This window comes from Manis javanica, chromosome 10 (assembly GCF_040802235.1).
Source record: "Manis javanica isolate MJ-LG chromosome 10, MJ_LKY, whole genome shotgun sequence".
NCBI lineage: Eukaryota > Metazoa > Chordata > Mammalia > Pholidota > Manidae > Manis > Manis javanica.
Window position 1 is genome coordinate 52,178,412 of NC_133165.1, and position 15,129 is coordinate 52,193,540.

General features: G+C 36.0%; 1 protein-coding gene across 3 annotated transcripts in view; it reads right to left on the reverse strand.

Annotated features, from left to right (window-relative positions):
- MOSMO (modulator of smoothened) overlaps positions 1-15,129 on the reverse strand; it is a 96,095-nt gene that overhangs the window by 42,645 nt on the left and 38,321 nt on the right. The window lies entirely within an intron of this gene.

Sequence of the window (15,129 nt, forward strand, 5' to 3'; positions counted from 1 at the left end):
CAGAAGGGTAGTCTTGTATTACAGAATGCATGAGGCAGGAAAATACAAGTTTAATAATTTTAATTACATAATAAGACTCAGATTATTCTCCTGAAAATGTGGGAAAAAAATCTGTGAACAGTCTTTAGAAAACAAACAGTCCAATTCATAGATTCTTTTTCTAAATATTCAAGGTAGGGATAGAAAGACTGATTTTTGCTCTCTATTACAGCAAGGGCCTGAATAAATACTTTGGTGAGATATATGTATTCAAATTGCACAGCACTGTTCTAATATAAGTATGAGTAATATTTACTGATTGCTGAGATACAAAGGGAATTAAGAAAGGCCACTGTTCTAAAAAGACATTAAAAACTCTATAAGCTGGAAAACCTATAAGAAATGGACAGATTCCTAGAAAAATACAACTTTCCAAGACAGACCAAGGAAGAAACAGAAAATCTAAACAAACCAAATACCAGAAAAGAAATTGAAGCAGTAATTTAAAAACTACCCAAGAGCAAAACCCCCGGGCCAGATGGATTTACCTCGGAGTTTTATCAGACATACAGAGAAGACATAATACCCATTCTCCTTAAAGTTTTCCAAAAAATAGAAGAGGAGGGAATACTCCCAAACTCATTCTATGAAGCCAACATCACCCTAATACCAAAACCTGACAAAGACCCCATCAAAAAAGAAAATTACAGACCAATATCTCCGATGAACATAGATGCAAAAATACTCAACAAAGTATTAGCAAACCGAATTCAAAAATACATAAAGAGGATCATACACCATGACCAAGTGGGATTCATCTCAGGGATGCAAGGATGGCACAACATTCAAAAATCCACCAACATCACCCAACACATCAACAAAAAGGACAAAAATCACATGATCACCTTCCATAGATGCTGAAAAAGCATTTGACAAAATTCAACATCCATTCATGATAAAAACTCTCAACAAAATGGGTATAGAGGGCAAGTACCTCAACATAATAAAGGCCATATATGATAAACCCACAGCCAACTTCATACGGAACAGTGAGAAGTTGAAAGCTTTTCCTCTAACATAGGAAACAAGACAGGGATGTCCACTCTCCCCATTGTTATTCAACATAGCACTGGAGGTCCTAGCCCCAGCAATTAGACAAAACAAAGAAATACAAGGAATCCAGATTGGTAAGGAAGAAATCAAACTGTCACTATTTGCAGATGACATGATACTATACATAAAAAATCCTAAAGAATCCACTCCAAATCAGAATTAATATCGGAATTCAGCAAAGTTGCAGGATACAAAATTAAAACACAGAAATCTGTGGCTCTCCTATACACTAACAATCAACTAATAGAAAGAGAAATCAGGAAAACAATTCCATTCACAATTGCATCAAAAAGAATAAAATACCTAGGAATAAACCTAACCAAGGAAGTGAAAAACCTATACCCTGAAAACTACAAGACACTCTTAAGAGAAATTAAAGAGGACACTAACGAATGGAAACTCATCCCATGCTCTTGGTTAGGAAGAATTAATATAGTCAAAATGACCATCCTGCCCAAAGCAATCTACAGATTCAATGCAATCTCTATCAAATTACCAACAGCATTCTTCAATGAACTGGAACAAATAGTTCAAAAATTCATATAGAACTACCTATGACCCCGAATAGCCAAAGCAATCCTGAGAAGGAAGAATCAAGTGGGGGGAATCTCGCTCCCCAACTTCAAGTTCTACTATGAAGCCACAGTAATCAAGACAATTTGGTATTGGCACAAGAACAGACCCACAGACCAGTGGAACAGAATAGAGACTCCATACTTTAACCCAAACATATATGGTCAATTAATATATGATAAAGGAGCCATGGACATACAATGGGGAAATGACAGCCTCTTCAACAGTTGGTGTTGGCAAAACTGGACAGCTACATGTAAGAGAATGAAACTGGATCATTGTCTAACCACATACACAAAAGTAAATTCAAAATGGATCAAAGACCTGAATGAAAGTCATGAAACCATAAAACTCTTAGAAAAAAACATAGCCAAAAATCTCTTGGACATAAACATGAGCGACTTCTTCATGAACTTACCTCCCCGGGCAAGGGAAACAAAAGCAAAAATGAACAAGTGAGACTATATCAAGCTGAAAAGCTTCTGTACAGCAAAGGACACCATCAACAAAAAGGTATCCTACAGTATGGGAGAATATATTCATAAATGACAGATCCAATAAAGGGTTGACATCCAAAATATATAAAGAGCTCACGCACCTCAACAAACAAAAAGCAAATAATCCAATTAAAAAATGGGCAGAGGAGCTGAACAGACACTTGTCCAAAGAAGAAATTCAGATGGCCAACAGACACATGAAAAGATGCTCCACATCGCTAATCATCAGAGAAATGCAAATTAAAAACACAATGATATATCACCTCACACCAGTAAGGATCAACACCATCCAAAAAACATGCAACAACAAATGTTGGTGAGGTTGTGGAGAAAGGGGAACCCTCCTACACTGCTGGTGGGAATGTAAATTAGTTTAACCATTGTGGAAAGCAGTATGGAGGTTCCTCAAAAACCTCAAAATAGAAATACCATTTGACCCAGGAATTGCACTTCCAGGAATTTACCCTAAGATTACAGCAGCCCAGTTTGAAAAAGACAGATGCACCCCTGCCTTTATTGCAGCACTATTTACAATAGCTAAGATATGGAAGCAACCTAAGTGTCCATCAGTAGATGAATGGATAAAGAAGATGTGGTATATATACACAATGGGATATTATTCAGCCATAAGAAGAAAACAAATCCTACCATTTGCAACAGCATGGATGGAGCTACAGGGATTATGCTCAGTGAAATAAGCCAGGCGGAAAAAGACAAATACCAAATGATTTCACTCATATGTGGAGTATAAGAACAAAGAAAAAATTGAAGGAACAAAACAGCAGCAGAATCACAGAACCCAAGAATGGACTAACAGTAACAAAGGGAAAGGGACTGGGGTGGATGGGTGGTAAGGGAGGGATAAGGGTGGGGGGGAGAAAGAGGGCATTACAATTAGCATGTATAATGTGTGGGGAGGCACGGGGAGGGCTATGCAACACAGAGAAGACAAGTAGTGACTCTACAGCATCTTACTACACTGATGGACAGTGACTGTAATGGGGTTTGTGGAGGGAACTTGGTGAAGGGGGAAGCCTAGTAAACATAATGTTCCTCATGTAATTGTAGATTAATGATACCAAAATTAAAAATAAAAAACAAAAAACAAACTCTATAAGCAATGTAAAGAAAAGCACAGTTAGTGAGGCTTTGTGTAAGGGCTAAGAGCAGAAATCATTTATCTGTGATGACTAGATTATATAGTCCATGGAATTTAACCATTAAGGAAATACTGGCATGAGAGGTAAAGTACCTAGTCAACAAAAATGTGTATTCCTTTCATTTCACATACGGTCTTGCAAAACTTGCAAAGTCACTGAGTTTAGAAATGATACTGGAATTTTTCTAGCCTCCTCTCACAAATGATAAATGACTTTTTTTTCAATGCACATATTTTAAAAAATCTGAGTATGTACCATATGTATTTGCTACAGAAATTCAATAGGTACAAAAAGGTGTAGAGTGGTAAGTAAATTTCTCTTCAATTACTGGCCTCTAACTACCCAGTTTCATTCCCTTGAAGCAGCAAACATAGTTACCAGCTGCTTGTGCATCTTTACAGGGATAATGTATACATATCCACTTGTGTATATATGTGTGTGTATTCTTTATTTTTAAAAACTCATGCAGTCTAAATTAGGAAGACACACCCTGTGTCTGAAATCAGAAATAATCTGTCTCTTATGTCTAGAGGTATAACTGTTAACAGGGATAGACAATAAAGATAAACTCATTACACTAAAAAAACCCCACAAAAAAACCATGCAGTCATGGCAACATATTCTATATAATGCTCTACATCTTCCTTTCCAAAACTTTTTATTAAATAAGTAGTAAGTATGGAAGAATATTTATAAAACATACTTAGAGTTAAAAAAAATCCATAATATAATGAAAACTCAAACCCACATACTATGTGCCAGTTTAAGAAAAAAGATTATCATTGCTTTTTCAATCTCCTGTGTGCTCTAATTCCTTTCTTCTCTCCTGAGGTAATCACTCTCCTTGATTTGGTGCTTATTAATTTCCTTGCTTGTAGTTTTACAATGTTTTTTTTCCTTAACAATATGTTTAGCTTTGTGTGTTTCTGAACTTCATAGGAACAGAATTTTTGTTTCTCACATGATTTGCTTTTCTTGTCCAACACGGCTGTTTAATATTCACTCAGATTACTGTGTGTAGCTATAATTCATTCATTTTCATTGTTGTATAGTATTTTAACATTTATTTATTCTCTTCTGGACATCTGCATTGTTTCTAGTAGGTTATTGCTATTTTTTCATTTTCATAATTATACATATGGTGCTATGAACACTTTTGTACATGTCTTGTGGGCAGATAGGAAAGAGTTCCTCCAGATCTATTAAGTAAAACTGCTAGGACATAAGGCACATGCACTTTAAAATTTACTAGATAATACCAAACTGTTTTCCAAAGAGTTGCACCAATTCACTTTTCCACCAGCAGTTAATTGTATTCCAGTTACTCTATATCCTTGCTAACACCTGATATTGTCTGCACCTTGCTTTTTTACTTAATAATATATATGGAGAACTTTACACACTAGTACATATAGAACAGCCTCATTCTTCTTAAATGACTTAATGTATTCTAGCACATAAATAAGCTGTATTTTATTTATACAATTTTCTATTGAGGGGATGCTCCAGTATTTCCCTTTATTAGATTATTTTCAGGCTTTTGTTATTTCAAACAATATTGCAGTGGACCTTATATATTTGCTACAAAATTCATTGCATACATGAAACTATACTTGCCAAATAAATTCTTAAAAATAATTTTTTAGGATAAAATTCTTTATCCTGGGATAAAATGTACATTTTATCTGGGATAAATATGTGCATTTGACAAATATTGCCAAATGGTCTTCCATGGAAGTTATAATTAACTTACCCTTAACTAGCAATTCCTACTTCACAACATCCCCACCAATAATATTTACCAAACTCTTTGATCTCTGCCAATGTGAAAACTAGTACCTTATTAGTTTTAATTTGCATTTCTATTACCAGAGAGGCTAAGCAACTTTCAGGGCCACTTGTAGAACCTTTACTGAAATCATCTGTTCATATCCTTGCTTTTTTTTTTTTTTGAGTTGTTGATATTTTCCTATTACAAGTGTAAAATTTTTTGAATATTAAAGGAAGTGGCCATTTGTGCTTGCAGCTACAGGTATTTTATTCTTGGTATTTTGAGAACTCCTGCTCTAGTGTTAGGTTTACCATCAGACCTGAAGAGTAACATCCAGGTACATTTGGCAAGAAAGATGTTTCTTAAACACTGAACTATTTTCTTCTGGAGTTTAATTAATTTTACATCAGAAAGTAAAATATCTGGTGCTAATACCTCTCTTGGACAGTTCTATCTGTAACTTTATAATTGCTTAAGAGCAACCATTACTTCATGTCCTAGAGAACTAAAGAAGTACAGTGCTTAAAGACCACAAGGCAGAATGTTGATAGAAGGCACCCAAGCAGAATGCAAGTCAATTATTTTCACTTAAGCTTAAGAGGGGTTTTCCTTTACTTCCAAAATTTACAGCCAGTGTTTGAGAAGATACTTCCACAGAGTGCTTACTTTCCTAGGTGCACTCTCTAGTCAAATATAATCAAACACATCTCACAGGTCAAGTATATATAAAATGGCACAAGAAATCAATAGAAAGAATGGATTATTTAGTGAACTATTTTTGATAATTGGTTTACCATTTAGAAAGAATGAAGACAGATTCCTACTTAATACCATGCACCAAAATAAGATGGCAGATGAATATGAAAATTAAAATCATAAGGAGGAAAGGAAAATACCTGAGTTGGTTCTGTGGTCTTAGGAATGGGGAAGACTTTTCTATCTAGATATGCAAAGTCAAAGTCTATAAATAAACAGACCTTGATTGTAATTTAAAGGTAAACAGTAACCTTTGTGTAATGCACATGAAGGGTAATATTATTTTATATAATGAGTCCCTTCAAGTCAATGTGAAATTAAACACCAAAAACTGAAAAATTCACAAAGGATATGAATAAACAATTCATATAAGATGGCACACAGAACATCACAATTATTTATTTTTTAAAGTTCACTCTTTTTGGTAATCAAAGAAATGTATACCAAAACATTTCTGTTTTTTGACTGTCAACTTGGTAAAAACAAAACAAAACAAAACAACAGTGTGGAGAGTGCAGTAAAACATTCTAGAGTAGGGTAAATTTCTAAGTGTACTCCTCAAGGCAATTTGGCAACACATGCTAACACCTTTAAAAATACCCATTATCTTCCAATCTAATATGTACAGGAATTTAGAGTATGGTGAAGGTGCCATTTCAAAACATCAGGAAAAAGATGTGCTACTCAGTAAACAGCACTGGAGTCACTGGCTATTGTTGGTGAAAAAAAGAAGCTAATTATTTTAAATTATGGATAAAAACAAATTTAAGATGTTTACAAAGCTTAAATAAAAAGTAAAAGAAAAGCTATGAATTTTGGAGTAGGAAAGTCCTTTCAAAGACAGACACAAAGCTCTAAACCCATAAAGAAAGAGAAATTGATACCCAAAATTTCAAGCTTCTTTATTTAGAACAAAAGAAACCATAAACAATATTGGAAAATAAATTTGAAAAACAATGTGAGATTGGGAGAAAATGTTTACAACTATATGACATTTTAATATCTGAAATATATGAACAGATGCTAGAAATCAGTAAGAAAAAATTAAACCTCAAGTATACAAACAGAAGATGAAATCTAAGTGGCCAATAATATGAAAAGGGGGTTCAACCTCAAAATAAAGAAATGCAAATTAAGACAAATACCATTTTTTGGTCATCAAACTGGCAAATACTAAGATTTATAATGTCCAGTATGGGACAAGGTATTTTACACACTGTTGGGATAATGGGAAGAAAACCTGGTATAGCCTTTTGGGAAAGCAATCTGGAATATCAATAATAATAGCAGCAGCATCAGTTATGCTGACATAGTGCTAACATATCCAAGGTACTATTAAAGTGCTTAAAATATACTAACTCATTTCATCTCTTTACAATGCCATGAGGTAGGTACTATTATTTCTCCAGTTTTTAGATGAAGAAACTGAGACAGAGATGTTAACATCTTACACAAAGATGTTGAACCTACAGAGTCTGGCTCTAGACTGCTATTGTCCACTATACTGTACTGTACTGTAGTGGCAGCTATGGAGGTACACTGCTCAGATCTCCCTTGAGGACACCTTGCAGTTTAGCTCCAAAGGGTTCAGTTAAACCTCCAGCTGTTAGTACCTTTATAATCCATCTTGTTTTTTGAGATCAAGCCACTTTCTTCCCAGGCAGCCCCTGATCAATAATTGAGCACGGAAGAGTTTCCAGGGCCTAGCCATTTCTGACCAACACAGGACTACTCTAAGAGGCAATCTTTACTCCAGAGTGCCCCACTGATGAGGCTAATCTGTATCATGATCTGACCGACCACTTTAGCTCTTGCCCTCCCAGCCCCCTGCCTTTTGTCTTTTCAGGTACTATCACTCAAACACTGCTTGCAGGTCTAACTCCATCTCAGTGTCAGCTTCCCAGAAGCTGCCTTCCTAACAAAATTTAAAGGCATATACCCTTCTGCCCAGCAATTTCATTTGAATATATGTAATCCAAACAAAACCCACAGATATGGATAAAGAAACAGGTACAAAGACATTGACTGCACATTATTCATAATAATGAGAAAACCTAGATACTTATTTATATTTATTTAAAGATATATGTTTATTTCTATAAGTGCACATATATGTAAATGCAGAGGAAACCGAAAGGAAAGAGGGACTAGGGATGGGAAAGATAGATGAGCAAGACATTTCTGTGTTTTTACTTTCCATTTTAAAATTTAGAATGAATTGATACATACTTGGTCCCATTATTTGATGATTCCATCTTACATATATGCCCACTCATTAAAATATATTTGTAACTCCTAAAACAAAACTTGTGGCACTTTCTTGGTCATTTGTAGATATAATGCATGTTCAGACCAGCAAAAAATTTGAGTCACCCAACACATACATTTCCAGCTAAAATCAAACCAGGTGGTTCTCTGCCTTATTTTAGTTCTCATAAATTAAGTGTCTTTTGTGTGCTCTCTTAATGCCATTTTTTTTGCATTTTTGTGCTTTCTGTTGGTGATTTTGCTGTTTAAAATGGCCCCTAAATGTAGTACTTAAGTTCTGTCTAGTGTTCCTAAGTGCAAGAAGCCTGTGTTTTCTATGTGACTTAGAGAAAATACATGTGAGATAGGCTTCATTCAGGTGAGAGTTAAAATGCCATTGGCACTGTATTATCATAATTATTAATATGTGACATACGTATTAATATTATATATATTAAATAAGGTGTCTTTAAACAGAAACACACATAAAACAAGGTAATATATTGATAGGTTGACAAAATGTGACCAGAGGCTTGCAGGAACCTAACCCCATATTCCCCATAGGGGCAATGATCTAGTATTTACGAATATAGTGTTCACAGTGACTTTATAGTACAAAAAAGATAGAGCAAGAGCTCTGTTAGCCAGGGTTCTTTTAAAATAGACCAATAAAGATGTTAAAAGGGGTTAAAGTACCCTTTTAGACTCAAATCCCACATTTCCCAGCTGCCTACTTTTCCTGGTGATGATACAGCTGTTTGAACTTTTCTTAACTTAAATTTTTCTTCACAGGGACCCCCAAAGGAATTAAATCAGAGTGAGTTACTACTGATATCCAGGTTCATCCAAAAAGACTTAAGTTTTTATTTCACAAATGATCCCTTGGACAGCCTGGACCTGTACTAATATGATAACCATTAGCCATGTGTGGCTATTGAGCACTTGAAATATACCTATTATAAAAAATTATTTTAAGACACAAATTAAAGTCCTTTTAAATTTACTATCACCCTTTTGGCATAGGACTTTTTTTTTTTAATGCAGAGTAGACACATTTTCATTTTCAGGATCCAATAACTAAAATCATTTTTACCAGCTTGCAAATATTTTTATGACCCACCAAAGCCCACAGCCAACATTAGAGAACTTGATACATTTTATTTATAAGGACTGTGGAGATCTAGTCCAAATACTACTCTTCTTATGTCTTTCCCACTCTGGTAAAGCAACACAGAAAACATGCTGCACTTTTCTAAAATACCCAAACTTCCCACTACATATTAACTACAAACATGTTAGAATCTTGACAGTGGATTAAGAAACTACAAGAATAGGTGATTCTTTTCCATTCACTTAGTTATATTATTGCTATTACACATAAGCTCATCAGAAATGCAGAGTAACTTGTCAAGCTGTTTGCAAAGCTATTTTTAACAGGAGGCCCCTGAAAGACAGCACAGAGCCATAGTTAAGAGTAGTACTGAACAAGTCTGTCTGTAGCTCTGCCACTTATTTGCTCTCTAACCCTGGCTGGGTTACTTATCCCTGCTGTGCCTTACTTTCTCCCTCCGTTAAGTGGGGATAATAAATAGAACCTACCTCATAGGGTTGTTTTTTATTGCTAATACTGAAGGGGTATATGAACAATACAAACAAGACACATCTGGCTTTCTCACTTGGGGAACAGGGACTAAATAATTCACTCAATGGGGGGTATTCTACAGAGTTATTGTCTGACTATTTCTATACAACTGACATTTCACATTTCTTAAACTTACTTGAACTGATCATGTATTTGAGGCAAGTCCCTTGATTATAAGTTTAACTGTCGTCATAAATAACCACGTAGACTTTTATTGGACTCTGCACCTAGGACCTAAAAACAAATGACCCAGCTTACTCTATGGCTGGGAGAGAGGAACTATTTGGTCTTGAATCAGACATAATTATGTATTTCTCTGGATGGAATATCAGGAGTAGTGTATGTTGGTCTTATTTAATTTTTTAATTAATGAATCCCAATTTTCAGGAAATATTAGGCTTTCCTAGGTAACCCCTGGGACATATAGTACAATGAATGTAATTAAGCAGGTGCTCAGTAAATACTCATTGATAAGATGAAAAACTTTTCATTTAATAAATTCCCAAGGCTGCACCTTAATTATTGATCTATAGTGGGCAAAGTTGTTTCTAATAAAAAATTACTAATTAACCAATAGTCCTATCCTAATTTTATTTTGTCATATAAAACATAAATAGCTGCACTATATTCTATTCAAGGCAGCATGGGGGGTGGAATAAGAGAGGCAGGTTTGACCTCTAGCTCTCCAGCTTCCTTGCTCTATTACCTTATGCAAGCTAGGCAGCTTAGCCTCAGTTTCCTCATTTGTAATTGGAGATATTCTAACAGAGTTGTTGAAAAGTATTTAGGAAGGTAAGTATAGGAAAAACAGCAAAGTGCCTAGGTATTCCTCCCCACTTAGTTCCAGCTGACTCCCACTTTTCCAAACCTAGAGAAAATGAAGTAGGTTGGTTTCCTCTGCCCTAACCAATACTCTGAGTTTACTTTGTAGTAACTTCTGGTGCCCAGGTGAAAATAAATACCCTCTACAGCTCTGTCCCTAGAAATATCAATCTGTAAAATGATAGCAAGCATCATACCAATTGTGATAAAAAATCCATAAAAACTTGGGAGAGTACAGAGAGAATGAATCACAGGAAGTATCTTTTGAGTTGAAAGTCAGATAAATTTTAAATACTTTATACCTTGTATAATAAATACATGAAGTTCATTATTCCATGAAGTATGACAGGCTAAAAGCATCAAAAAAGATTTAAGTAAATCTACAGATGACAGTGTCATGATATATTACGAAGAGAAAGAACACTATTTCAGGACTATTCCTCACTTTGAAAAATGTCATGTAACTGCTAACTGGGTCCACCAGTCATGCCACCTAAGTTAAGAGCAGCCTGTAGCTGCTCAGCACTGCTTGTGTTCCCCCTTTGTTGAATCGCTGCATCCCCCACAGCAGCTGTTCCAGACCTTTCCACACTCCCTCACATTCTCTCCTGCCTGCCCAGAGTAGATAACCTTTCCTCCCCTCTTAAAGGAAAGAATCTAGGTCATGCAAATCAAGCAACCTCATTTGCCCTCACTCTTCACCTGAAAACTTCTCTGAAGCTCAGCGCATCATCTCAAAATTTCTCTGTACCATCTCTTCTTGTTTGCTTTAAAGATTAACTCCTCCTTCCCAGAGCTTAACCCTTATTCTTCATTTTAAAAAATCAAATTCCCTTCCCACCCTTTTCTTTTGACTTCAATTACTCCCTGGCCCAGTGTGAGTCAGAGAATGTGGTCTTAGTATTTATCTACATCAGAATCTTCTGTATGTAGTATGTGTGTGCTGGGGGGGGGATTATTTGTTTAAAAAAATGCCAGTACAGGTGTCTCCACTTTTTGAAAGTTCACTTCATGCCACTTTGCTTTTATGGAGGACATACATCAGTGCCTGCTTTTGCTAATGAAAAGAAATCTGAAGAGGATTTTTGCTTTTATGAAAAAAGGCAAAAAGTGAACATAGTGCTCAGCATTTAACAGTGAGCTATTATAGAGGCAGTGCAACCCTGAGCAGTGAGAGTGGCCCCGCCAAGCTCCTTCCCCAGGAACTACAATCAGTATCTCAGCATCAAAACACCATAGCTCTGAACTGTGTCTGTAGCACCTGAGATTTATCTTGGGCATCTGTTAGCAAGATGCTCAGTAAGGTATCAGAAAAGCCTGAGAGAGGTATTTTTTGGGTCTGAGAACACTCCTTTTTCCATATAAATGAATGGTAACTGCATCTTTTCCTTATGCCATTTGTTTATGAAAGATTTCATAGGAATGCTCTACTTTTGATGGGGTGGAACCTGTATCTGGTCCCCAGACTGATTCAGAGTCCCTGTAAATGGTTGTCAGCAACCTGCATTTTAAATTAAATCCTCATGTTATTCTTAAGCTCACTAAAATTTGACAACTGCCTTAGATTATGGATCTTTCTTTTCTATCTCTACAAAATATGCTTATGTCTTTATAAAAAAAAAAGTAAACTATACTTCCTTTAGATGATTATCTCAGACTACCACACTGCTTTCTTCCTTCAGTGCTGTGGGGGAAATGGATCTTGTTGCTCTTTATCCCTCACACCCTTTGTGACATGACTATTCACTGTGCTGCTCTATGTAAGCTGTTCTTTCCAAGATCATTCTTGACCTCAGTCTCTAAACCCAAAGACCTTGTCCAAGCCTCATTTTCTGATGCATGTAACATTGGTAGCTATTGCCTTCTTCCTGGAACTAACTCTGTGGTCTTGAAACCTTTGTTTCAACAAGGCAAGAACTCGTTGTTCTCCTATCTCTGGAGCTACCTCTTCTGTTAGTTGGTTCTTTCCCCTTAAATGCTGTAAAATCCTAAGGCCCTTTATTCTTTCCAGAATTCTAGCCTCATCCTCCCCTTGCCTGGGTGTTCTACTTTTACTTAAACATACAATGCATCTAAGATGCAACCTTCTGATTTCCCATATTCTTTCATTTATTCAAATACTGACCATAACTATGTACTAGACATTGTTCTAAGTACTGGACATAAAAAGTTATAAAAAGAGATGAAGGCAATATAGAATGACAAAAGACCCCCAATAGCCAAAGCAATCCTGAGAAGGAAGAATAAAGCAGGGGGAATTATGCTCCCTGACTTCAAGCTCTATTACAAAGCCACAGTAATCAAGACAATTTGGTACTGGCACAAGAACAGACCCACAGACCAGTGGAACAGAACAGAGAGCCTAGATATAAACCCAAGCATCTTTGGTCAATTAATATATGATAAAGGAGCCATGAATATACAATGGGGAAATTACAGCCTTTTCAACAACTAGTGTTGGCAAAACTGGACAGAGAAATGCAAGAGAATGAAACTGGATTATTGTCTAACCCCATACACAAAAGTAAACTCAAAATGGATCAAAGACCTGAATGTAAGTCATGAAACCATAAAACTCTTAGAAAAAAATATAGGCAAAAATCTCTTGGATGTAAACATGAGTGACTTCTTCATGAACATATCTCCCTGGGCAAGGGAAACAAAAGCAAAAATGAACAAGTGGGACTATATCAAACTAAAAAGCTTCTGTACAGCAAAGGACACCATCAGTAGAACAAAAAGGCAGCCTGCAGCATGGGAGAATATATTGACAAATGACATATTCGATAAGGGTTTGACATCCAAATTATATAAAGAGCTCATGCACCTCAACAAACAAAAAGCAAATAAGCCAATCAAAAAATGGCAGAGGAGCTGAATGGATACTTCTCCAAAGAAGAAATTCAGATGGCCAATAGACACTTGAAAAGAGGCTCCACATCACTAGTCATCAGAGAAATGCAAATTAAAACCACAATGAGATATCACCTCATACCAGTCAGGATGGCCACCATCCAAAAGACAAAACAACAACAAATGTTGGCGAGGTTTTGGAGAAATGGGAACCCTCCTACACTGCTAGCGGGAATGTAAATTAGTTCAACCATTGTGGAAAGCAGTATGGAGGTTCCTCAAAAAACTAAAAATAGCGGGTGGGGGGGACACAGGATAGGCAGTATATACAAAGACAAGTAATGATTCTATAGCATCTTACTATGCTGATGGACAGTAACTGTAATGGGGTATGTGGGAGGGGACTTGATAATGGGGGGAGTCTAGTAACCATAATATTCATGTAATTGTACATTAACAATATCAACAACAACAAAAAGAGAGATCAAGGCAGACACTTTCTATGATAGTGTCACTGCTTCAGTCACCCAGGTTGGAAACCTTGGAATCACCTTGCTGCTTGCCTAATTTTGTCCCTTCTCAAATGTTAAAAATCATTCTTTGTAAATTTTATTTGTTCCTTCCATTTACACTGCTACCCTACCAATCCTGTTCATATCTTCATATCCTAATGTCAGTATGAATCTAATGATTTCTTAACTATTATTAAGTCTCTCTCCTTCCAGTGCCTCCTTATATTTCATTCACTCAACATATATCTACTGAATGCCTTCTATGTACTACTCTGGGTGTTGGGACTCAATAGTAAGAGGCAACATCCCTTTTCTCATGAAACATATTCTAGTAGAGGGAGACAGAAAAAAAGTAAATCAACTAATAAACAAGGTAATTGCAGATAGTCACAAATGTCATAAGGAAAATAATAAAGGGTGAAGTGCTAGGGAGGAGGGAGTATTATTTTAGGATTCTCAGGGTGGTAAGGGAAGGCATCTCTTAGGAGGTGGTATCTGAGACCACAATCCTATCAAACTAGTGATATATTAATATTCCCCAAACACCACCTATATGTTATATCTGTTCATGAACTTTTAAAGGCTAATCTACAATAAGACAAAGGCCAAAATTCCCACCTAACTTTCCAATTTAATTTTCTAAAAATCTCCTACAAATTCTCCTTCAATTCACATTTACTAAATAGTGAAGAGGATGTATCAGGCATAATGCCCAGCATTCTTTTCCTCCAAAAGATACCCAACTGAATGCCATACCTAACAATTAGTATAATTTCCTTTTTACAGATAAAAAGGAAAGAAACTAACCTAGGGTCACTCAGCTAATAAGTGACAGGATTAGGCCACAAATAATAAAAGCTGCTATTTATTAACATTTATTATGTGCGAAACTATTTGTTAAGAGACTTGCTTCATATAATCCTTGTCACTGAAAGACACAGGTATTAGCATGATTAGGAAACTGATATGATTAGATGTGATTATTATTGGAAACTGAAGCTTACAGAAGCTTAAGTAATCTTTCTAAGTCACTAAGTGGTCAAGACAGGATTAAAGCTGAGACCCATCTAACTTTGAAGTCTGTTAGGCCACTATGCCTAGTTCATTCAATGGCTCTTTCTCCTATATCATGTGGAACAAACGCTAACCATGGATCAACAAAATCATCTCCTCTTCCTTATCTCCACACCCAGGCTGCTGAACT